This window comes from Bos grunniens, chromosome 23 (assembly GCF_055505025.1).
Source record: "Bos grunniens cultivar Pamir isolate PY7600 chromosome 23, Bosgru_T2T1.0, whole genome shotgun sequence".
Lineage (NCBI taxonomy): Eukaryota > Metazoa > Chordata > Mammalia > Artiodactyla > Bovidae > Bos > Bos grunniens.
In genome coordinates, this window is record NC_141187.1 from 40,900,883 (window position 1) to 40,927,176 (window position 26,294).

Consider the following 26,294-nt stretch of genomic DNA (forward strand, 5'->3'; position numbering starts at 1 on the left):
TATGCCAAAGCCTTTGACTGAGTGGATCACAATAAACTGTGGAAAATTCTGAAAGAGATGGGAATACCAGACCACCTGATCTGCCTCTTGAGAAATTTGTATGCAGGTCAGGAAGCAACAGTTAGAACTGGACATGGAACAACAGACTGGTTTCAAATAGGAAAAGGAGTTTGTCAAGGCTGTATATTGTCACCCTGTTTATTTAACTTCTATGCAGAGTACATCATGAGAAATGCTGGACTGGAAGAAACACAAACTGGAATCAAGATTGCTGGGAGAAATATCAATAACCTCAGATATGCAGATGACACCACCCTTATGCCAGAAAGTGAAGAGGAACTAAAAGGCCTCTTGATGAAAGTGAAAGTGGAGAGTGAAAAAGTTGGCTTAAAGCTCAACATTCAGAAAACGAAGATCATGGCATCCGGTCCCATCACTTCATGGGAAATAGATGGGGAAACAGCGGAAACAGTATCAGACTTTATTTTTCTGGGCTCCAAAATCACTACAGATGGTGACTGCAGCCATGAAATTAAAAGACACTTACTCCTTGGAAGGAAAGTTATGACCAACCTAGATAGCATATTCAAAAGCAGAGACATTACTTTGCCAACAAAGGTCATCTAGTCAAGGCTATGGTTTTTCCTGTGGTCATGTATGGATGTGAGAGTTGGACTGTGAAGAAGGCTGACTGCCAAAGAATTGATGCTTTTGAACTGTGGTGTTGGAGAAGACTCTTGAGAGTTCCTTGGACTGCAAGGAGATCCAACCAGTCCATTCTGAAGGAGATCCGTCCTGGGATTTCTTTGGAAGGAATGATGCTAAAGCTGAAACTCCAGTACTTTGGCCACCTCATGCAAAGAGTTGACTCATTGGAAAAGACTCTGATGCTGGGAGGGATTGGGGGCAGGAGGAGAAGGGGACGACAGAGGATGAGATGGCTGGATGGCATCACTGACTTGATGGACGTGAGTCTCAGTGAACTCCGGGAGTTGGTGATGGACAGGGAGGCCTGGTGTGCTGCGATTCATGGGGTCGCAAAGAGTCGGACACGACTGAGCAACTGATCTGATCTGATCGTCCATGAGACCTTGGAGCAGACAAAGAGGGCATAGGATAGAAACTAAGGAAGTCAGAATAAAGTATGAACTTTGATTCATTTTAAAATGATGATGATAATCTACTGACAAATGTGCCCTACAGGTAAGGCTCCCTTCTTCACTCCTGCAAAGAATCTCAGAAACTGCTGCAGTCCAAGTGGATGGGAGAAATATGCTTATGAGCGGGAAAGGAGGCAAGCTCATTGTAGTATACACACCATACAGTTATCTAAGGCAACGGGTAACAGGTGTCAGTGCTGAAATTCAAAGGCAGCCCATAACACAAAGGGAGTCACCTGAAGAAAGCCAACTGGCCACCCATTCAGTGACATTCCCTTGGTGAATTCATCTCTGCCCAGGGTCAGCCCTCAGCCTGACGGGCTCAGCAAACTACTCGCTGGTATCTTGAGATTAATCAAATCCACGGATAATGACTCATACTAACTAAATATCCATGAGAATAATACAGAGGAAAAAGAATGCCACACTGTCAGGCAAACCCAACGCACAGGGCTGGGCAGGGTGGGGCCTGAGAGTCTGCATTTCTAACAAGCTCCCAGGTGATGCCCATGCAGCTGGTCCATGGACCACACTTTGAACAGCAAGGGTCTGAGCAAGCTACAAGAGAAACCAAAGTGTCAAGTTTATTGATGAGCTGAATATCAAGTAGATCATGAGAGAGGTTGACCACTTAACTGTTAATGCCAGCAGGCTTTGGTTTCCTGATGTAGCCATCTCCAGAGCAGAGACAGAAACCCACTACTACGAGCTCTCAGCGATTGTGGTATCCTTTGCTCTGGATGAGGCTCATATGGGATTGCCAACCGGCAGAGATTCTTCCTACCTATGCTTCCACACTTAATCTCCTCCCACCTCCAGTGGGAGGAACAGATTCTTCGTGTGCAAATAAAACACCTTCAGTTAGTTTATGACCTGGTTTTGCAGACTGAGGACTCATTCACTCCAAGGGGACCTGGTAAATCTCTGCACTGACCTAGTGCATATAAATTTCCTAGATGGGCTCTCTAAAGAAATTGTTGTTTCCCTTAGTTTTTTTTTTTTTTTTTTTTTGGCTGCACTCTTCGTTGCAGTGTGCGGGCTCTTAAGTTGCTCTGAGGCGTGTGGGATCTTAGTCCCCCAATCAGGGATCGAACTCACATCCCCTGCATTAGAAGGTGGACTCTTAACCACCTGACCGCCAGGGAAGTCCCTCCCTATGTCTTAATGGAGAAGATGAAACACTGCTCTTACACTGTTGCCACAGTAGAAAAGATTCTCATTTCTAAACTATTTATGGAGCCCCCGTTGAGTGCGACACACGTCAGCGGAGGGAATGTAGAGCTGAGCAAAAAGCACACAAGACTCCAGCCCTGAGGGCAAGGTCGCCATCTGAGAGCAGTAGTCTTCAGAACAGCTCCGCAAAACTTCTCATCTTGTGAGCTTCTACTTTCTCCTTGTCAGCTCCAGCTTTCTCAGACCTTGGGTTTAACAGCCCTGGGGACACAGACACCCACGCTGAACCACAACCTGCTCAGCTGGATTGAATGCATCCTACAGCACTTTCCCCCAGTCTTATTGTCTGCCCATTTCTGTACATGTGGACCTGCAAAAACCCAAGAATAACTCCACAAAGTTCTGCCAGGTCAAATCAAAGCATATTAAAAAGGAGACAACTCTCTGGAAACTCAGTACCAATCAAGAGAGAGCAAATAATGAATTTACGAACAGGACATGAAGAAGTATATTTTTCTAACAGACTGGTTTAGCAGAAGAGGAAATAATGATTCCATTTCAGTCATTCAGCTGTTTCCACTCATGCCTACTAAGGGAAAACACCACGTGGTGGGTAGTTCTCAAAATCCAGCATGCAGAAGAATCATCTGGAACGTCTGTTCCCAGGGTCTCACTCTCTCTAATCCACCCTCAGCCCAGCCCATCCCCTGCTACCAGAAAGTCAGATACAGCAGGCTGGAGCTTAGAAATCTATATTTTAAATACCACTCCCCCCTCCCCAGTTGATTCCGAGAAATACTGACTTAAGTCTGAATTTTCACTCTCTATTTTAGTGGTTTTCAACTCTGGCACACATTTGATTTCTGTAATCAGCTTTAAAAAAAAAAAAAAGTTCTCAATGCCTGCACACAGTCCACCAAGACCCCAAAGCAATCAAATCGGAATGCCCAGTGCATGAGACCCAGGCATCAGTGTTCTTTCAAGGCTCCCAGGGAATTGAATGTTTGGTGTTTCCAGGTGGTACTATTTGTCTGGGTTGTTAGACATCAGATTCCAAGGCCCTCCCTGAAGATTCTGATTCACTAGGTCTGTCTGGGGCACAGCCCTAGAATCTACCAGTCACACAGGTGCCCCAGGGGATTCTTACAATGGGATTTGAGAAATGTGCCTATCTTGCTTAGGTGAATCACAAACTCCCCTTCCCAGCAAGGCTGGTCCAATAGGACTTTTGACTTCAGTTTTGGAACCCCATTCCGTACAATCAACTCCAATCTAGCCTGTGTTTTCCCAGAGAGAGAGGGAACGCACCTTACTTTATGCTACCTAGCAACGAGAATCACTGCTTTGTGTGGCCGTGACTGCTGAAGACTCACTTCTGTTTCTGATAGAACAAATCATCTCTCCCACTCACTGAGCACTGTGCGCAAGGTCTTATCTGCACCTTAGTATATTAACCTTAGTATATTAGTAATTAGTATATTCACTAGTTTAATCTTCACAACTACGTTACCAATAGGAACCTTCTTAGTGCTACCTCTACCAATAAGGAATCTGAGGCAGAGAGGCTGAACAAATTGCCTGTTACCCACAGTCACAGGTAGAGGATGACTCTGAACCCAAACCTAGGGGGACGGACCAACATCAGCCTGTAACAGGGCTCACCAAACAAAAGCTGAAGAGCCTGCCTGCGTAACCACTTGCTGCCAGAGAGAACACAGAAAGGCTCAACGAAGCTAATGTTTATGTGTCCCAAGTACTGGGCTAGAAGTTTATGTATATTATTTCATCTAATCCAAGAGTCAGATAGAGTCCCTATTGTCACGGACACACTCTCCTGCCTTAATCAGTGATGGGAAGGGTTAACAGTTGTAGAGCATTATGCAAAAATAATAATAATAATAAAACAAAGCAGTCAAAGAAACCTTCCAAGTAGACTTGGCAGGCGGGATACTGAAGAATTAGCCAGTTGTGGGTTTAGCGTGTTGGGGCAAGAGGAGGCTGCATGGAGAGGCACTGGGGTTGACTGTGGACAGATTCTTCAACGAGGCGGAGCCGTGGAGATCTCTGACTCGGAGAGAGGATGGGGCTTCCTGAGATCTCGGGAAGGGACAGGAGTTTCATGCAGACGCAATGCTTCTCATAATGAATCTTAACAAGTCAGGATAAATGGCAGAGGTCCACCATGTAGAACCCCCCCGCCAATGCAGGAGACGCAACAGTTTACGGGTTCAACCCCTGGTTTGGGGAGATCCCCTGGAGAAGGAAATGGTAACCTGCTCCAGTGTTCTTGGCTGGGAAATCCCATGGACAAGGAGCCTGGCAGGCTACAGCCTGTGGGCTCACACAGAGTCAGACACGACTGAGTGCCCATGCACACATCCCCTTTGAGGGATGACATGACACAAGCTACCTTGAAAGATAAACTGATGTCTCCACTTCCTGCAGGGCAACACAAGAGGAATTCCTTTTGTCCTGCTTCCTGTTTCTCCCTGAGTAGTGGGAGGGAGAAAGGAGCTGCAAACCCAATGCCAAGGCATCTCAACTTTCAGCAAGAGGCCGAGAGACTGCCTGTGTCTTTATGGAAACAGTGATGAGTGACTGCTAAAAGCCACCTTTTTCCTACCTCTGTTTAGGGACACCCCACCCTGCCAATCCCAAGGAACACACCTGTTTAAGAAGAGCCACATGGAAATCTGTGGGGCCCCAGGGTTCCGGAGGTCAGTGCTATTTGCTAGGTCCTGGCGCACACAATGGAGAAGGCAATGGCAACCCACTCCAGTACTCTTGTCTGGAAAATCCCATGGACGGAGGAGCCTGGTGGGCTGCAGTCCATGGGGTCGCTAGGAGTCGGACATGACTGAGCGACTTCACTTTCACTTTTCACTTTCATGCATTGGAGAAGGAAATGGCAACCCACTCCAGTGTTCTTGCCTGGAGAATCGCAGGGACGGGGGAGCCTGGTGGGCTGCCGTCTATGGGGTCGCACAGAGTTGGACACGACTGAAGCGACTTAGCAGCAGTAGCAGCAGCAGGCGCACACAAGGAGGCCCTAGCAGAACTGGGGCTCTCCACTGAACAGCTAACCACTAAAGGTTGAAAAGAAAGCAGGGACTAGATACACAGATGAGTTCTGGACAGTTTGGAAAGGGAAGGTCTAGGCTAGCTGGCTAAAGGAAAGAAAAATTTCTTATTTCAGGATAATCACTCAAGAGTAACAGCTGTCATGAATCAGGGAACCCAAGCCAGGCTCTGTGACAACCTAGAGGGGTTGGGATGGGGTGGGCGGGGGGAGGGAGGCTCAAGAAGGGGGGGACATTCGGATACCTATGGCTCAGCCATGTTGATGTGTGGCAGAAACCAACACAATATTGTAATTATCCTTAAAAACAAATAGACTCAAAAAAATGTAACAATTCTCTAACCCTCTCTCACCACAACTAAAGGAAGCCCACGCAGAGCAACAAAGACCAGAACAGCCAAACATTTGTTAATTCATTAATTTTTTATAAAAGTAACAGCTCTGATCCTAGACTATGGTCTTTTCACATGGGCTGTGGGCCACTCTGCACCAGAGGCATTAGCTGGAACTGAAAGGTAGGCAGTTTGCAGGTGAACCTCATCCTGACCTGAAGCAGGGGCGGAAATGCTAAGATTTCCTTGAGAGTTGTGGTCCCATCCAAGACCAAGAGCAGGTAAGTTAGTTGCACGAGAGGGACAGAATCTGAGGAGTGAGGCAAATATATAAGGAAGCAAAGTACAATCAAGTCTAAAAGAAGGGCCAGTCATCAAGAGGAAACAGATGCAATCATTTTTCACTGAAGGCAATAAATATTAAGCAAATATTTCAAATCATTCTATATTTCATTCCTTTCTTTATTGAGCTCCTACCACAATTTATTAGCAAATTTGCAAAACAAGCATTACCCCACAAAGGGGAGAAGGGAGGAGGGCAAAAGGAAAAAAAAAAAAAAAGGCTGATTTAAGAGTTTATTATTTTCAAACCTTCCTCTATGTGTTTTATTCCTCCTGGGCATGTAGGACTGAGTGGACCATATAAATCAGGCAAACTAGAATTCATGCTTGAAGCTTCTTTCACTTCTTCCATCCAAGAAATAATAGCTGACAGCGTTTAGAATTGACCATTGTTTCAAGGCAGCCAGCACTCCCATGTCCCACCTTTAACACATTCTGTTCAAATCCATACCTATTGTCTTTCCTTTGTACATTATAAAGTCATCATTTCCTTTATGTGCTACATTGTTAATGATTTCTCCATTGGCAAACAATACAATACCTCCTGCAGCTCACTGAACCTTCAAAGCAAGCAGCCTTACTGAATATTTATTACGTCCTAGGCATGACAAATAAAAAACAAGTAAGAAGTATTTGACGTACATCCATAAACAGCAAACCTGATGAATTCTCAAAAAAAAAAAAAAAAGTTTTGGAAACACCTGTTGGCTTAAGGAAATCAACCTTTCCCCAAACTGGACAAATCCCCTTGAGAGCAAATGACCCTGTATTTTACAGAGCCCCCTGTCTGTTGCGCATTCAGTTGTAACCATTACAAGGCAGAGCCTTCGTCTAGTTTTTTCACTCGCTGGGCCTAATACACTGCACAGAACATAATACACACTCAGTAAACACTGGTTGGAAGAACAGAAGTCGCTCAACATAAAAAACCAAAACATTATGCATTTGTGAAATATCCTCGGTGCAAACTATTTTTAAAAATTAAAGAAATGGATTTGATTAGGCTCTCAGCCAACACCTACAAGTCTTTCTACACTGACGTTTGTCTGGCATTTAACACATCATTTGGTGGAAAAGAAGACCCGTAAAAGAGCCATCTCAATGACTCTCATCTGGGAAACCCTGGACCATAGTATTAGAATTCTGACTGAGTATCACTGTGCCTTCACCTACTGGCCAGGCTTCCCAGGAAACTTGACCTTTCTATGATTCATATTTTCCTCATCTGCATAATAGGACAGGATTGCTATAAGATTATCTGATGATAGCTAACATTTATTGAGTATTTACTCTTTGCTAGAAACCGTGCTTAATTCTTTATAGGTACATAATATTTTCTATATTTGTTATGTAAACACAGAATCTCATTTAATTCTCACAACAACCCTATGACTATTCTCTCCACTCTACAGATGGGGGAGTGGAGGCAGCTGGACACTTAGCTACGGGCCCAAGTCACACTGGCCAGTGAGGACCAATACCAGGGCTAAAATTGATGCAGTCTGGCTCCAGAGCTGGTGCCCCCAACCTCGGCTATGCTTGCAACTATGGGCCTAGATTGTCTCTAGGCCCAGAAAACTGTGACGGTCCCGCCTCCCAGGAGAAGAACTGGGTATCTGTGATACAGAAGGGATCATTTTAGCTTACACACCCTTATGTATCTCTGGGACTTTATGCTTTAGGAATATACATACATCCTATTCAGAAAAATAATATACTCCCAAAAGGTTTTGTGAAAGCTGAAATTGCTATAAGAATCGAGAAACTCAGCAATGATGCCACCCTTTATGTAAAGAGGTGAGGGGTGGCTGTCATTTTCATTGTTGTTTAGTCACTAAGCCATGTCCAACTCTTCAAGACTGCATGGACTGCAGCCCACCAGGCTCTTCTCTCCATGGAGTTTTCCAGGAAAGAATACTGGAGTGGGCTGCCATTTCCTTCTCCAAGGGATCTTCCCGACCAATGGATGGAACCCACATCTCCTGCATTGGCAGGTGGATTCTTAACCATTGAGCCACCTGGGAAGCATGTCATTTTCCTTATTTAACACTAAAAGCCTGATAAAATCTTATAATCACACAAAGGGCCATTCATGTACCTGTTTACTACATGGTGAAGTTCCTAAAATAATCATTGTATTGGTTCTTTTTCTCCACTTGCAAGGTTTCGTTGACCATGCAGGAGCGTGTTCACCTTAGGGCTTCTGCACTTGCTGCTTCCCCACCAGGAGGCTTCATCTCCCATTTATCCAGAGGCTCCACCCTCGCCTGCCTCCTTCCCGTCCACACTTAAACATCATCTTCTCAATCATCCTCTTCTAAACAACAACAATTCCTTTATTTTTCTTCATAGCACATACCCCCACGCAATGACACACAATGTTTTTACTTATTTGTTTTACTGTCTGTCTCCCCACTGCAGGCTCCTAGAATGACAGCGTCATGGAATTTCTGACTCTGCAAATCACTGCTGCTTCCTCAGGCCCTGGAAGAGCGGACCCTCATTGAATTATTGAATGAACGAATGGACTCTGGCCTATGGAATCCTCCTAAGGTGAACACTCTGAAACTCTTAAATTGAAAAACGCATCTATTTTACAGGGCCAGCTTCAGGAAAGGATGAGGAGTGACCAACATAGCATATTTTAAGAGAGAGAAAATTCTTTAGTCCAAAGTGTCACAGCAAGTAAAAGTCTGCCTTTGCAAATTCATTCTTCAGGGGTCTTCTGAAAACCTTTCAAACATGTGTTACATCAAGCTTGCTCATTTCAGCTGAGCTGGTGAAGTGGAAAAGCCATGGAGATTGAGTTCAGACTACAGATTTCCATGCCAGCATGGCCAGCAAGATATTTAATCTCCCTAAATTTCCTAATTTACACACACAAAAAAAGTTGATAATTGGTTGGTTAACTTTATTAACGTCTCATAAGACTTACATTGGTTGAAGAAGATCAAATGAGTTTACAAGCAAAGCACTCAGTAAATGCAGAGTATATCCTAACAAAATGTAAACTCTAAGAAGGAGCAACGTAACAGATGTTTCTCTCAAAGTTCTCACCAAAATAGCTAGTGAAAATTAAGTGAAATTTAAAAAACAGAATAGAAAATCAAATTTAATAGAAAGTATGAACTTAAAATATCACTTAAATTAATACCATGTTTCTTAAACTTTGCATTTTTAAGCTTTATGAAGCAAATCTGTAACAAAATCTACAGAAAAAACTGTGGTATGGCTGCCAGTTTAAGAATTTCCAGAGAGGGGGAGAAAAGTTTTTAACATCACATGTTCCATCAGAGTAAAGCACAACCAACCTGACAAGTCACCCAGAAAATTCAATGGAAACAAGCATCTATTTAACATCAAAGAAGCAGCAGTGACTAGCTGGTTGATAAGAGACGGGAAAAAAAACACTGCAAAGTCAAAATTCTCTTGCCGCCTCTTTTTGTCTTTTATAAAAGTTACAATGACTTCTTTCCTTGGAATATTGAAAGTATACAATCTTCTGGAGGCCAGTCAACTTTCAATGAAAGGGTTGGGAATGTCTGACAGATGTTCAACAGTCCTTCAATCCTTATAATTTGCATTACAAATCAGAGCCTGTGAGAACAGAAGAGGTCTGAGCAGCCAGTCCAACTCTCATTTTATAGAGAAAGAAACTGACACATTGGCAAATTAAATGGCTTTCCCAGTTCTCATAGTCATGCGTTAAAAATAGACACCAGGGTGTAAGTGTTTCATGTAATGTGGAAATTACTTTTTTTAGGGAAAAAAAAATAATTTTCCTCCCTAGCCCAAAGGATTTCAACACACTGGATGAATGGGTTAAATAAACAGCTTGATCACCTTCTCAGGATCTTTTATCAGAGCCTTCTAAAGCTCCTTATTAGTTCAATAGGGGTTTTTCATATAAGAGAGAGTTACAGCCTTTTTCTCCCTTTCACATTGAAAATCCTGAAGCTGATCATTGTAGCACAGATTCAGGTCGCTACTGTGCGCCTCTCTCGAGGTAGTCCCAAGACCCCGTATAAATAAATATAAGATATTCACCTGAGAAATATTTTCTTAACTTTATTGCAATTATATGTAAAACCACCCTCAACTTTAAGAGGCAAACGTTGACCTTTTTTTGGAGAGACGTTTTTGCCTCCACCCGACAGCATCATTCTTATAACCTTCAAATTATTCAGTCATCAGCATCATGTATGCTGGAAGAGACGCCAATAAATTCAAAGGGAGATGATTTAAGAATAATAAAACAACCTACACGAAGCAAATAATAAGCTAACATCCAGACTCATAGTTTCCAAGTGTTTGGGTACCATTTACTATTAAAAAGAGTTTACCTAGTAATGCCAAGGGAAACCAGAGCTTTATATCAGCTACCCAGGCAGAAGCTCAGACATAGGAGAAGGCTTCAGAGAAGCCTTAAGATGGCCCTAAATATTACAGTTACACCTGCTAATTAATACAGCTTACTAGGTGCTAAGTATTCTACCATCTGTTATCCTACCTAATTCAAACAACAACCCTGCCAATTGGAAATATCATCCTCATTTTGGAGATGAGAAAACTAAGATTCAGAGAGGTCAGTCATTTGCTCCAGATCACTAAACCTTCTTAGCACAGTGGGCAGTGCTTCTTATAATCTGAAGGTCCTGAGTTTGAGCCTCATAGAAGGCAGGTTTTGGGGCTTCCCAGATGGTGCTTGGAGAAGGCAATGGCACCCCACTCCAGTACCCTTGCCTGGAAAATCCCATGGACGGAGGAGCCTGGTGGGCTGCAGTCCATGGGGTTGCTAAGAGTCAGACACAACTGAACGACTTCCTTTCACTTTTCACTTTCATGCATTGGAGAAGGAAATGGCAACCCACTCCAGTACTCTTGCCTGGAGAATCCTAGGGATGGGCGAACCTGGTGGGCTGTCGTCTATGGGGTCACACAGAGTCGGACACGACTGAAGCGACTTAGTAGTAGTAGTAGTAGATGGTGCTAGTGGTAAAGAATCTGCCTGTCAATGCAGGAGATACAAGATTACGGCTCAGGTTCAATCCCTGGGTTGGGAAGATCCCCTGAAGTAGGGGATGGCAACCCGTTCCAGTATTCTTGCCTAGAGAATCCAATGGACAAAGGAGCCTGGCGGGCTATGGTCCGTAAGGTCACAAAGAGTCGGACACAACTGAAGCAAGTTAGCACACATGCACCAAGCTAAGAGGTCAAGGAACCAAGATTTATACCCTGGTCTGTCTAATGCTGAGGCCAGAATTCCTTCTCCATGTGACTTCTCCCCCTGCTAGCCTTAAATTTGGACCAGTGTTTGGTCTCCTTAAACATCTTCAAGAAATGTCTTGCTTATCCGAGAGAATGACACACTCTTTAGCTAACATATTCACTCAGATGAGCATCCCAGATTAACAGTTACTGTCATCTAAAAGAACGCAGAGGGCTTCCCTGGTGGTCCAGTGGTTAACAATCTGCCTGCTGATGCAGGGGACACAGGTTAAACTCGTGGTCCGAGAAGATCCCACGTACCACGAGGCAACTAAGTTCCAGGCTCTCCAGAGCCCAGGATCTAAAACTACTGAGCCCACGGGCCACAGCTATGAAGCCTGCACACCCCAGCGCCTGTGCTCCGCAACAAGAGAGACCACCACAGTGAGAAGCCCACGCACCACCACTGCAGAGTACCCCTCTTGCCGCAACGAGAGAAAGCCTGAGTGCAGCAGTGAAGACCCAGCACAGCCAGAAATAATTTTTTTACGAAACAAAATAAAGTTGACTCTGCAGGGAGAGACCAAAGAATAGGGAGCATTCATCTGTGCCCAACAAAGCAGAAAAAATAAAAGGATGGGGCGGGGAGCTCACTGACCTCTGATAGCATGACAGTGCTATCCAGGCAGCGAGCCACCCCGACCCCACCGTATACATTTTTCGTATTTTGAACTAACAGATTAAGTTACAAAGAAGTTCTGTCCCAGCCACTCTGTTAATAGAGCTCTTTTGGAAAACATATTTGGGAAAATTCACAAGTAAATATACAGAAGCCTGTGGACAGGAAGAAACTCAAGAACTTGACGATGCTGTTCCACAGGATGAGTTAAAGAACATTCAGGAACATTCAGGATTAGTACTGAGGCTGCAGAGTCCATCTATGCAGCCAATATAATCAAGCACATACTACGTGCCTCTTCCCAGGCACGATTTCCATCTACTGTGTCCTAAGGCTACAGCAGGAAAACCAGAAATGTCTTCATCTTTGGCCTGAGGAGTTCAGGAACTGTCTTTGGCAGGGAGCCTTTTGCTGTTTTGGTTCTAGCTGGTAAAGAAGTTGACCTGCAACTTCAGAGTTGTAAGAAATAAGAGTTTTAAGGTCCAAGGAGGATCTGTGAGGATGGAACAAAATCATTACAGGGCTGAAAGAAGCTACGCCCCCCTTAATCAGAGCAAGGAGTAGAGTGAGTTGGAAGAGCATCTATCGTCTCTGCTCAGGACACAGAATATTTCTTTAGGGGTGCTTTCTACGTTTTCTTTTAATAGAATAAAAAGATAAATGGGATTTAAGCATTCTGAAAAGAAAGTGGACAACTTTTATGTTCCAAAGAATATCTTTTAATTATCTGTTTTCCAAAGATTCTGATTATATATAGGTTTTTCAGGGACACGTAATTATATAAAAGTGAGCAAGATATGTTTGTTTGTTTTACTAAACATGAAATACAAGGAAAGTTATCAGAAAAGGTTAAAAAATAATAATAACGTGGTAATTATCCAAGAAATAATGTCATGCCTAACAAATATGACCTGAAATAAATCTAACATCACCCTTCTCTATACAATCAAGTTATCTTTTTAGTCATAATTAGAAAACAGTGGCCAGAAAAGGGGCTTTGGCAGGGACTTTTATTTTATTGAACTCAATACATACATATAACTATGTCAATAAAAAATAAAGAATAGAAAAAAGAAATTTTCATTCAAAAAAGGAGGAAAAGTAATGAATCAAATACCCCCTTCATTACTTTAATATATTTTTTAGAATAAAAGGGGAAAAACAGATCTACACACCGGTCTCTCTATATATATGATCAGGGATGTGAATTATCTATATACATGATGAATAATATTACCATAATTGAATAAGAAATTTTAACAAAAATGAAATGTCTAAAGAAGTTAGAGTTTGGGGAAACTACTAAATCATTGATGTGATATTGATTCTTTTTTTTTCCTTCTTTAATTTTAAAACAACTTTTAAAATAAATGTTAATTTTAAAAATGTTACTCAAATTCAAGAAAACACGTCATGTGTAGGCTAAAATACAACATGGTTACAGAGCTGAACTGAAAAGACAGACAGTGCTTTATCAGGCAGGAGGCAGGGAGAGTCCCTCCAATATATAACATCAGTACCAGTGAATGTTTTGTCAAATTACCTTATCCATGAGTACCTTTAACCCAGGAAACAACTGCGTAAGGCAAAGCCCTCCTTTCAGCATTGACCAAATCACAAAGCAAGTGGCGAAGTTACATGGGGAAGTGAGAAGATATTTTGCAGGACTGGAGGAACAGTGGAGGTTTTGTGGCCAGGGGGATCCCTACTTCCAAAGTCCCAATTCTCTAAGTAGCAAAAGGAAGAGAAACCCCTGCAGCTGACATGACTCAAGAAGGAACTTGAGATAATTTAACATCTCTGTGTGCTTCCTTCCACTTAAGGTTTTTCTGATGAACACAGTACGAAAACACAACAGACCTAAATGGACTCAATGGACTGAACCCAAAGAAAATGTCTTTCTAAGCTCAGAGGGCATCCAAATACTATCAAAACTGTTAAATGCTTGTATGAATTAAAAATGAGAAAGAAATGGGGGAGGGGACAAAGTCCATAAAAAACAAAGACCCACTGAATTGCTAAGGTCAAAGATGGAGAATTTGACTTTGCCAGTACTTCCTCTGAGTTAATCAAGACTCACCCCCGGGCTTCCCAGTCCTGGGCTTGCTATTACTTATAGCGCTTTGGTGGTCTACTTAATCTCTCCCCATCAACAGAAACAATCCCTAAACAGCTAAATCTAGGATCTTTGAATGCGGCACAATTTTCTTGCTTTTTAAGGAAATTATCTCAAATTGTGGTTGGAGGAAAAAACTGGCTAAGCATTCTTTTAAAAGTTCAGAACAGTCTAAATTATGGGTTTGGACACACAAGAAGAAGAAAGTTTTGTTTTAATCTGATTTTAAACTGAATTAGTCGAGGCTGCCACAAACATGAACTATGTAATTAGAGTAATCTACTCAGTTAATACATCTACAATAAAGGAATATACATTCAGAACAAAGGGCAGAGACCCAGAAGCTTTTTTTCTGCTTTCTCCACTACTTTTTTTTACTTTGTGCAACAGGAAACACAAATACTATATTGCATATTTAGTACACACAAAAAAATACCTGATATTAAATTAAACTTAAAATTCTATTTCTTACAAAATATACATTTTATCACTTCTTGTAAAACAAATGGATTATTTCTGTGGGTGATGGGGAATTGTTTTCAAAGTTTTACTAAATGCACTTATTTATTTTTAACCTAGGTCTCACACAGGTAAATCAATCACACTAACAATACATGTAACAGGAGGAAATTAATGCTGCCATAATAATAATTTTTTAATGTTTTTAATTTTTACAATTAACTTTTAAACAATAATGTCTTGTCTATTAAACATTTTTAAAAGCCACACTTCATGGAATTATTATTCTCACTTAAAGTTTAGGACCGAAAAGAATCTCAAAGTTTACTGAAAAGCAGGGAAGGGATACAAAAATCAAATTTACACTCAAAAAATGAGCCTTTTTATTATGTCATACCAGCAGAAATGGGGTATAAGTGAGCAAGTTTTAAAAAAAGAAAGCCATGATGCTTGTGAGTTTGAACTTGAACTTGGAAAGTCTCTCTGATGCTCAGCCTAACATCAAATTAACAGAAGCATCCCAGTTTCAAAATACAAAGAGAAAATTAACAGAAGCATCCCAGTTTCAAAATACAAAGAGAACATACACTCTTAAAACGACTTTTTTTTTCATGTTTTTCATTGAACTTAAAACATAAAAAGCTATGTCAAACACAAAAAGTACACAGTGAATATAACTTTAGGGAAGAAATAACTAACTTGTTTAACAAGGAACCAGTTTTCAGAGTTGGTGAAAGAAAGCCGGATTAAGTGATGCATATTAATCACTTCAAGGAAGGTGATTAAAGTGAAAAGATTCCATTGGTCCATTAAATATTAAAATGCAGCATAATGAACACAGCTGCTTTAAAGCCTTGACAATAAATATTAACTTATTCCTCGTACAAATTACGTGTAAGATGAAGGTTTTATAATACTGGCAGCAAAGGTGCTGTTTCAACAATAAGCAGGCAACATCGTGCCTACGGGCTTACAAGAAAAGAGCCTAAGAAGGGGATTTTCAAGTGCGTATAAAATGTGGTCAGGAACTGGAAGTTGGGACATGGAAAAATTGAAAGGAGTGCAGGTCATTCACTTACCAGTAAGTGATATAAAAATAATCAACTCATTCAATGAAAACATAATGTGGAATTAGGTCAGCAACACAGACCCAGAAACCTCCTTCCTGTCCCCACCCCACGCAAACTACAGCCAAGGCTGACTGCCTTTTCACCACCAGTCCAGTGTGAAAAAGCCAAGAGAGCAGAGCAGTGAGGTGGAAAGAGCCCCCCCCCTGCTTTGACAGGGGCTGTGAGTATGGAAACCTACGTGGAAGGTTCTTCAGAATCACGGCCAGAGAAGCTCAGAGCTCGAAGTGAACGTGTGAGGACGGCTGAGCAGAACAGAAACCATGTCCACAAAGAGCTTCTGTTTTGCACGGCTTGACCCAGAGGCAGCCTTGGAAACTTCTTCCACGTCTCTATCCCCAGAGAATCTGCAAAGAAGGAAGGAAGGAGGCTGCAAAATCCAGCTCTCCTAGGGCTTCCCTGGTGGTTCCGTGGTTAAGAACCTGCCTGCCAACGCAGGAGACATGGGTTCGATCCCTGGTCCGGGAGGCTCCCACAGGCCACAGAGTAATTGAGCCCGTGTGCCACAACTATTGATCCTGTGGCTCTAGAGCCCGGGAGCCACAACTCCTGAGCACACTCGCCACAACTTCTGAAGCCCGAACGTTCTAGAGCCTGTGCTCTGCAACAAGAGAAGCCACCGCAATGAGAAGCCCATGCAACACAAGAGTGTCCCCTACTCATTGCAACTAGATAAAAGCTCATGCAGCAACGAAGACTCAACACAGCCAGAAATAAGTACAAATTATTATTTTTTTTAATGCAGTTCTCCCCACACCATTGCAAGACTCCAGGTAGGCTAGCCACCTGAGATGCTTTAAATGACAGTGAGCAAGGAGGTGTCCTGACTGGTGCTGGTGAAGACCACCGAGAGCAGGGCTGGCTCATCCCACCACCTCCTCATAACCCCAGCTCCCTCTTCTCTCCTCCCTTCGCCGCACATGCCTGGGGCCTTGTGGGTGTCTGAATAAGGCTGCCGTACCTGTACTCCAGAACTTACCCCACCCTTGACTCCAATTCCGTAAGTCCTATTTGCTTAATTCTGTTGAGGGTGCTGGAGAACCAGAGGGTGACATGAATTAACATTCAAGTGCGAATAAGTAACACGTGTCTCCCTACCTCAACACTCACCCCCAACTCTTTCACTGTGAAATCAAGTTACTCTCTTAGTCCCTGTGTTTTGGAGACAAGGAATTGAGGGACAGATGGGGTGAACAGTGATAAATCACACCCCTCACAGGCCGCTGGAAATGGCAAGGAAACAGCCAAGCATAAAGGTAAGTTGCTGTTCTCATTTTATCTGAGTCAGTTCATCATCATCAATTCCTTGCTCATTGCTGACCTGGGACATTTTTTATTCCCAGTGTTCGACACTTTTGCCCCACAAAAGTAGAGGAATGGGGTACGAGAGGATGAATTTACATTTTCTAATTTTCTCGACCGTTTTTCATCACTTGTTCTATAGTGGCCAAAACACCAGCGTGAGACGCATCCCAACCCCTGCCTTCCCTCCTCTCCAGTTCAGCCTCAGGGTCCCCTCCTCTCCAGTTCAGCCTCAGGGCCCCCCCTCTCCTACTCTGCCTGCTGCTCCTAAGGCGCAGCTCAGACGTTAGGAGTCACGAAGAAACTGCCAAGAGATCAAAGTTGCCCTTGGGATCACCTTCATTTTGATTTCACCATCACAGATGGAGAACTACAAAGTGTCAAAAACTTCCAAGATCTGAAAAGAGTTAGCAGGCAGGAGTTACTGCATGTATGTGACTGTCAACATGAAGCATGATCTCACAGAGACACTGCTGACACAAGGCACGCAAACACACACACACACAGACATGCACACACACACACACAAGATTACTGAAAATGTTACCAGTGAGAAATGTGCGAAGCGTCACTTTTTATGTCTCTATAGGACAGGAGTCATATAACTCCACCAACCAAATCATTCTCCTTCCAACAGAGATGAATGTTGCAAACATTTCATTTTTCCATGTCAAGGGTACCCCATTCAACGTGTTTATTTTAGAAGCAGAACTCAGTTAGGAATGTCAGAGAATTCTTGGAGATCAAAACTGTGCAGCAACAATATTTAGTCAAACGCCAGATCCCTAAATTGTCTTGTCTCAAATATCTGAAGGCAGAGAGGGCTTGTATCTGTCTGGCAAACACTCATTCCAGGTGTTTTCATAACCTCAGAAATAAACTAATTGGACTTAAATGAAAATCTCCAGTGAGTTTTTTGGGCTCTTACTGTTTATCTAGACTGAATCCTAGCAGCAAACTCAATGAATATAAACATCTGACCATCATTATTGCTTCCAGGGAAGTCTGAGGTTGGGGAGCAGTGCTTATGTGAGTATTTTCTAGCAGGTGACAAAGACCTATCTGTTTCTAGGGTAAAATAAGCCATTGTAAAGAACTTGATCAGGGCCCCAAAACAGGGAACCACCACCTCTCCACTTTCTCCTGAATCAAGTTTTCCCAGTGTCATGGAATTTTATGATGTGAGCTGAAACTAATTTCTAAACAGGGCACGGATTTGTGAACGTAAATTTAAGACTAGCCAATGTTGGGCGTGAAAGTCAGAGTGAGAGAATTTTAGACTTGAAAAAGACAACTGAGTCATTTAGTTCAAGCCACCCCTTTACTGAGAGAGAGGCTCAGAAAGATAAGATCTTCCACAGTCACAGAGCCAGAGACAGAGCAGGGCCTCCAGACTAGATGAAGAATCGATGTTTTCCCCACTGCTGATACCGCTGCCCTGAAGACTGGAGTCCTTGCCTAATAATCCACCCATAAAAGTGAAGTCGCTCAGTCGTGTCTGACTCTTTGTGACCCCATGGACAGTAGCCCACCAGGCTCCTCCATTCATGGAATTTTCCAGGCAAGAGTACTGGAGTGGATTGCCATTTCCTTCTCCAGAGGATCTTCCTGACCCAGGGATCAAACCCAGGTCTCCTGCATTGCGGGCAGATGCTTTACCATCTGAGTCACCAGGGAAGTCTTAACACATATAAGAACAGTGGTGCCACATGTATTTAAAACAATATCATCGAGGACTTTCCTGGAGGTCTGGTGGTTAGGACTTCCACTGCAGGGCACTGGTTTGATTCCCTAGCCGGGGAACTAAGATCCCACATGCCGCGGGGCGCAGCCAAAAATAAATAAATAACAATATCATTAGGTTTATCGCTAAAGAAGGACAACGCTATAGTTGTTTTAATGGGCTCTACAGCCCTCCCTCACCCTATCCCTCCACCAAGAAAAAACAAAACCCCAGGTACTGAGGACAGATTACACCCCAATCTTTATCTCACCTTAAGGCAGGCACTCCTGAAGATTTAGAAAAAAAAAAAAAAAAAAGACATTCTGAAGTAAAATAAAAATAGGATTATCCTTATAAAATAATTATACTTCAATAAAAAAAATAATGAAATAAAATAGGATTATTATATCCTCCAGCATGGACATACACACACACACTCCAAAACATTTGTGTTGAATTTGATCATGCCCTTAGAACACTGAAAATCAACTGATACGGATTCACCCACATTTTTATAAACATTCACTATTAAACTTTGTATCATCAAGCTGGTACAGTATTTCCTTGTGTAGAGAAGCATGATTCTTAATTACAGTCTAGGGCGCCCTCTAGTGTTCCTATGTAAAAACTTCTTTTAAGATAAGGCTCCATCCTTCCTAGTGATAAATGGCTAGGACTTTTTGCCCTGGACAGTCTTGCTTTAGTCTTACTACCCTGCCATCTTATTAGGCTTAACATTTGCCTGGTCAATTTCACTTTAATGAATTACTACTAGTAATAGAATTACATTAATAATCGCATTAAAATCAAACGTAATTGATTTAGTAGCCCTCCACTTTGTGTTTCTTTGCTCCTTCCATGGGCCTGTCCAGGAGCAGAGCACAAGGCATGCCAAGCACGCCGTGAACTGAACGGTGCGCACCTCCAAACGTCCACAGGCTGAAGCCCCAGTTCCCAGTGGGAGGTAATTAGGTTTAGATGGGGTCACAGGGGTGGGGCCCTCATAATGGAAACCGTGCCTTCATGAGAAAAGCGCCAGTCTATCTGTCTCTGTGTGTCTCTCATTGCAAACATTGAGGAACTAACAAGATGACCATCAGCAAACCAAGAAGCAGGCACCCACCAGACACTCTGCTGGCACCTTGATGGACTTCCCAGCCTCCACAATTGTGAGAAATACATTTCTGTTGTTTAAGCCACCCAATTTATGCTACTTAGTAGCAACTCGAGCTAAGACAAGCAGCGAACAGAGCTGCTTAAATCTCCAAGGTGCTCAGAGATGACCCAAACCTCCCGAACCCTTGCCAAACACTATGGAACTAACATCTCCCTTTCAGGGCACCAGGGCATTTATTTGCTCACAAAAGAAAATGTACTCAAACAGGAGCTGCCAGGGTCAGCTAGACCCTCCAGCCTCTGGTGGTGGTGGGAGAACACTGATAACTGCCATGCTGTGCCCTGTGGGTGTACAAGTTAGGTGTGCCAGGCCCATGCTGGGACCCACAAAACTGCCAAAGCACAGCTGGTGGGGTCAATGGGAAGGTGGGAAATTATGGGGAAGGGGTATGTGAAATATTTGCAGCGGAAAAGAGACTGAACAAGCTGCGTTAGAGCATGTAACCAACATGGAATTGGTCTTTTTTTTTTAAGTTTTTTTATTGAAGTATAGCGGTTTGCAATGCTGTGTTAATTGCTGCTACACAAAGTGACTCAGTTATACACACAGATACATTCTCTTTTCATATTCTTTTCCATTATGGTTTATCCCAGGAGATTAGATAGAGTTCCCTGTACTCGTTTCTTGTATGATATATCTCTACAACTATTACTTATGTTTCTGTTTGGCATTGCCTTTTTATTTTGTGAAAAAGCCCTTTAACAGCCATGAGCTCAAAAAATAGAAGTTTATATTTAGTAAAACAGTAAAAGTGCTGAATGTTCAACTCTCAAGTAAGTGAACAATGAGTGTGAAATTGCACAAAATGTCATCATTTGCCACATCCCAGAGCCATGAAGGAGAAAGCGATAACAATAATCGAGTGAAAACCCCAAAACACAAACCTGCTGAAGAAGCATTATAACAGACATCAAAAATTAGTAGCTGTTTTGAGAACCCTGTACTTGTAGTTTGATTTATCACATGCAGCTGTAGAAGGTGCTTACATAACTTTTAGATCCAGTGATTGCTTTTCGAATTGACTTTGCCAATTTTTTATTTCAAATTTTTGTATTCATGCACAAAAAGGAAAGCAAAAGCCATAATGTGTTGATAAATGAAAGCAGAAGAATTTTATAAACAGTTCAATTTTGCTAATTTTATCTCGGTATCATCAAGGCTTCATTTAGAAAGATGGGTTAATTCCAACAAGCATTTAATTTTTTTTTTAATCTAATTCATGGAATCAAAGCTTTTGGAAACTTAGCCTGTTTAAGATGAAACATCTGACATTACTGAGAATCTTCTTGTAAATTTAGTTTAAAAACTCAACAACTCAGGTTTGTAAACAAAACCTAGAAGAACATTAGAGATTTGTAAATAATACATGTCAGCAAAAATATACTCTTATTTTACACTAAACTTCATTGGCTAAATATAGCTGGTCATGCTTTCAGGTCTATAAATAAATAGATAAATAAAAATTAAAATATAAAAAAATTCAACATTAAAAGTACTTGTTTTTTAATCAAAACATATTATACTTTGATAATATAATTTTGGTGGACTATGGTGTCCATAGCAAAAACATTTCACTAAATTAAGATATCTAATTTAAAATTAAGATATTGTATAATATCATATAAGAAACGAATCACCAGTCCAGGTTCGATGCAGGATACAGGAAGCTTGGGGCTGGTGCACTGGGATGACCCAGAGGGATGGTATGGGGAGGGAAGTGGGGAGGGGGTTCAGGATGGGGAACACGTGTATACCCATGGCGGATGCATGTTGATGTATGGCAAAACCAATACAATATTATAAAGTAAAAAAAAATAATAATAATAATAAATAAATAAATAAAAATTTTAAAAAGATTTGGAAATCAAAAAAAATTAAAATAAAATAAAGATATGGAGCAGAAAAATAACTGGAATTAGCTAGAGTGTATGTATAAAAGTAATAATTTTTTTAAAAAAGTAATAATTTCATCCAAAGAAGTTGCATTATTTTACCAATTGAAATGGAAACTAACATGTCAAATTTACAAAATTTGAATATGTCAAGTAATTAAATTACAAAACTTTTGTAATAAAGCTGATGTTGAATTAAAAAAAAAGAAACACTTCAGCACGGCAGTACCAGACTTTTCTCTTTGCTTCCCGTCATCAACTGAAACTACTTAGAAGTCAATCTGTGTCCTACGTGTTATATTGAACTTTTCTGTAAATGAGTCCTCTCGATTTGGGGAGCATTTTGTTCAATATCGATTAAAGTTTTAATCAAGAATTCAGGGAACACCAAAAACCTTCAGCTTTTTAGGCTTTTGGAGAATTACAATTTTTGAAAACAAAACTTGCAAAAGGGAAACAAATGGCACCTAATTAAACTTAAAAGCTTTGGCACAGCCAAGGAAATCATCAACAAAACAAAAATACAGTCTACTAAATGGGAGAAAATATTTGCAAATGACTGATAAGGCGTTAACATCCAAAATATATAAAAAGCTCATACAACTCAATATCAAAAAAAAAACAAAAAACCTTGATATGAAAATGAGCAGAAGACCTGAACAGACGTTTTTCCAAAGACGACATAGATGGCTAATAAGTACGTGAAAAGATGCTCAACATCACGAATCATCAGATAAGCGCAAATAAAAACCGCAGTGCAGTATCACTTCACAGAGTATCACTTCAAAACGGCCATCATCAAAAGACCACAAATAACAAATGCTGCCAAAGACGTGGAGAAAGGGGAACCCTTGCACATTGGTGGGAGTTGATGGGAGTGTAAAACTGATGCAGCCACTATGGAAAACAGCACAGAAGTTACTCAAAAAACTAAAAATAGAACTACTATATGTTCCAGCTATCCCACTCCTGAGCATATATCTGAAGAAAATGAAAAAAATATTTCAAAAAGATACATACTGTTCAAATAAGATATTATAAGCTTTGTGGGTTTTTTTGCATTAATGTACACAAATTTTTATTTTTTGGAAAGAATTTCATCTTCTAACATGTTTAAATAGAACTATTCTGTGGGCCTATCCTTAAAATAAAACCAGTTTTTCAATCAATATACAATTATGTAAAATATATATATAATATATCTCATCTTAGTACCCTTTTTCCTTTTTGAAAGTGTGCTGGTTTGGACAATAAACCACCCTAGTAGAAGCTACCAGTCAACCCTGAATACTCATTGGAAGGACTGATACTGAAGCTGAAGCTCCAATACTTTGGCCACCTGATGCGAAGAGCTCACTCATTGGAAAAGACCCTGAGGATGGGAAAGATTGAGGGCAAGAGGAGAAGAAGGCAACAGAAGATGAGATGGTTAGAAAGCATCACCAATTCAATGGACATGAGTTTGAGCAAACTCTGGGAGATGGTGAAGGACAGAGAAGCCTGGCACGCTGCAGTCCATGGGGATCACAAAGAGTTGGACATGACTTAGCAACAAAACAACAACATTTATCAAGATCTTACTACTTATCAGGCATTGTGCTTGAATCACTTTATCAATTTAATCTCTACAAACACCGTGAAGGGTCAAAATTATCTTTGTTTTACTGGGGACAGGAAGTAGCAGTGAGACTCTGCACCCAAGATTTCCCCCATCTTGGCCTGGACTCCCTGATCACCACATTCTGCTGCCCCTCTCCTTACATCTCAGGATACACATCAACGCAACACAGACTGAACCCTGCAGTTAGTAATCTTGAATCTGGTTCCATCATGACCTCTGACCCCATTACCCACGTGGCCAGGGCTATACACACTTTCAGGACAGCCGGCACAATTAGGAAGCTAAACTATAGCTGTGAAGCTAAGCGACTGACTGCCTCTAGTTACACTTACCTCCTGTCTTTCAAGGAGCAGGTGCCTTTTGCATGTATCATTGCCAGTTCTGCAAAATCTTTTATTTTTGCATTCAGTGGCATCCTAGAAGCTTAAGGGGCAGACCATCATGAAGAGTTCACACCACTTAAGGGGCAGCCCATAATGAAGAGCTCTTACACTGATGGGAATTACATGCTTTTGACCTCTAACCTTACCTTTACAAAAAATTACAAATTCTTTATAAGTCTCTGGCTATTCTACAAGATAGAAGATGCTATGAAAAGCAACAATAAAAGTATACTGATAAGTTTAGTCACTAAATTTAACACTTGATGCATATTCTGTTCTGTCTTAAAGTATCACCATTCAGGACTTCCCTGGGGGTCCAGAGGTTAAGACTGTACACTCAATGCAGAGGGCAAAAGTTCCATCCTTGATCAGGGAACTGGAATCCCACATGCTGCATGGCACAGCCAAAAAAATAATAATAATTAAAAATTCAAAAGGTCTTAAGATTGGAGGGAAGAACTAAAAAAAAAAAAAATGTCACCATTGAGACTGTGAACTCTTTAACATATGATGGTGCTTAACCTAGGTACTTAGTTTTCCGATGCTCTTATTGTATTATATTTTCCTTGTTTCAATCATGTTTTAGATGCTGAAAAGCTTTCCCTTTTTAAAAAAAAAGAAAAAAAGACAGTACTGAGTAGACGATTAACAATACATGCTAATGAAAATATATCAAGTACCTGTTAAAATGGATTAAGCCAGGAGTGTTTTTATATCCCTGGGATAACAGATGAAAATGTTGCCTGAAGGTAAGAGGTTTTAGATTAGGTACTGTAGCTCAGTCTGTATAGAATCTGCCTGCAGTGCAGAAGACCCGGGTTCGATCCCTGGGTTGGGAAGATCCCCTGGAGAAGGAAGTGGCAATCCACTCCAGTATCCTTGCCTGGAAAAATCTCATGGACAGAGGAGCCTGGTGGGCTGCAGTCCATGGGGTCGCAAAGAGTCGGGCACGAGTGAGCGACTAACACTTACTTATCCTCCAAATCTAGGATTTGATTTGATTTGAGACAAAGATTTGATTGCAAACAGTTTATTAAGGGGGGAATAGCAGGAAAGGAAGGATAACTAATGAAGGCTGTGTTGTTAAGCCATCACTAGGACTTAAATCCACCAGGAAACTTTGAGACAAACAAGCCTTGGTAAAGGAGATGGAGTAATTACACCCTAACTCCCATCAACCACAGATTAAGAGCCTTCTGGGGGTTGGTGTTAATTCACGGTTGGAACTCTGAAGCCAATGAGATGACAAAGGATATGGGCAGGTCACCCACAGTACCTGCTACACACTTCCAGGGGTAATATACATTCTTACATCAAGTAATTATGCAAATACTAAAATGCTAACTGCCTGCCCGCTCCCAAAACAAACAGTCAAAACCTAGCGGTGATAGTTTTCTTAAGTAATTATAGCCAAGGAAAATAGTTCTAAATTTAAACAACAAACAAAAAATGTCTAGAGTATCAAACGATTTAATATTGTACAGAAAGAACAGAAACAAGGATTTATACTTCGATTGGGCTTTGGGTTGCAAAATATTTTGAGAAAATCCATGAAATTGGCCCTACCAAAATATAACGAGGATTTCTGAGTTCAATCAGATCCCAAAACAATGTCAGTGAATCATTCATGGATTGAGCTGGAGGTGAACAGAAACAGGACTCAACTGTGAATTCCAAGCCCCCTAATCGATACAAATATTCTCCTTTTTAAAGAGGAAAATCAAGGTTTTCATTTGTGTTTTTGCTTGTTGGCGGGCTGGTAATTTACAGACTATGCAACAGTGCTGTTCTCCAACATGTTATGTTGCAACAGTACTTTGTATACACACTGTTCTTGTTTAGTCACTAAGTCCTAACTGACTCTTCCTGACTCTGTGGACTGTAGCTCACCACGCTCCTCTGTCCAGGCAATTTCCCAGCAAGAATACTGGAGTGGGTTGCCATTTCCTTCTCCAGAGGATCTTCCTGAGCCATGGATCGAACCCCCATCTCTTGATTGCAGGTGGATTCTTTATCACTGAACCACCAGGGAAGCCCTATGTATACATGAACACTGGATATTAAGAGAACACCCATCTCTTGATTAGAGGTGGATTCTTTATCACTGAACCACCAGGGAAGCCCTATGTATACATGAACACTGGATATTAAGAGAACCCCCATCTCTTGATTGCAGGTGGATTCTTTATCACTGAACCACCAGGGAAGCCCTATGTATACATGAACACTGGATATTAAGAGAACAGGAGTGCTACACAGAACACGTGGCACTGGTTTCGCCACATGTACATGGCAGAGAGAGGGGAATTTGCTCTGTTTTGGAAACAGACTGATGCTCCTTGAGTCTCCAAAGCCCTCCACATCTATGGCTGCCCCCAAGTTCTAGCAGATGAGGTTCTGAGAGCTGCTCAAAGGAATGCAGTTTTCTCCAGATATCAGATGGCAAGCCTACAATCTGTTGAAGAATTTCGCACCTAGTTTTCACCTCTGCTTATCACTCACCAATTTTACAACTATACCC

At 41.5% G+C, this 26,294-nt stretch overlaps 1 protein-coding gene and 1 long non-coding RNA gene across 4 annotated transcripts in view; one reads left to right on the forward strand and one right to left on the reverse strand.

Moving 5' to 3' along the window:
* LOC147347682 (uncharacterized) overlaps positions 1-9,930 on the forward strand; it is a 29,028-nt gene extending 19,098 nt beyond the window's left edge. For both annotated transcript variants that reach the window (XR_015152481.1, XR_015152480.1), the window contains exon 3: positions 8,508-9,930. This is a non-coding gene — a long non-coding RNA (uncharacterized LOC147347682). The remainder of the gene's footprint in view (positions 1-8,507) is intronic.
* RNF144B (ring finger protein 144B) overlaps positions 1-26,294 on the reverse strand; it is a 158,338-nt gene that overhangs the window by 106,259 nt on the left and 25,785 nt on the right. Inside the window, exon 2 of one of the 2 annotated variants that reach the window (XM_086370117.1) lies at positions 15,857-16,022. The exons of the other annotated variant lie outside the window; for it this stretch is intronic. The gene's annotated coding sequence lies outside the window, so the exon portion shown is untranslated. The remainder of the gene's footprint in view (positions 1-15,856; positions 16,023-26,294) is intronic. 2 annotated transcript variants of the gene reach the window in all.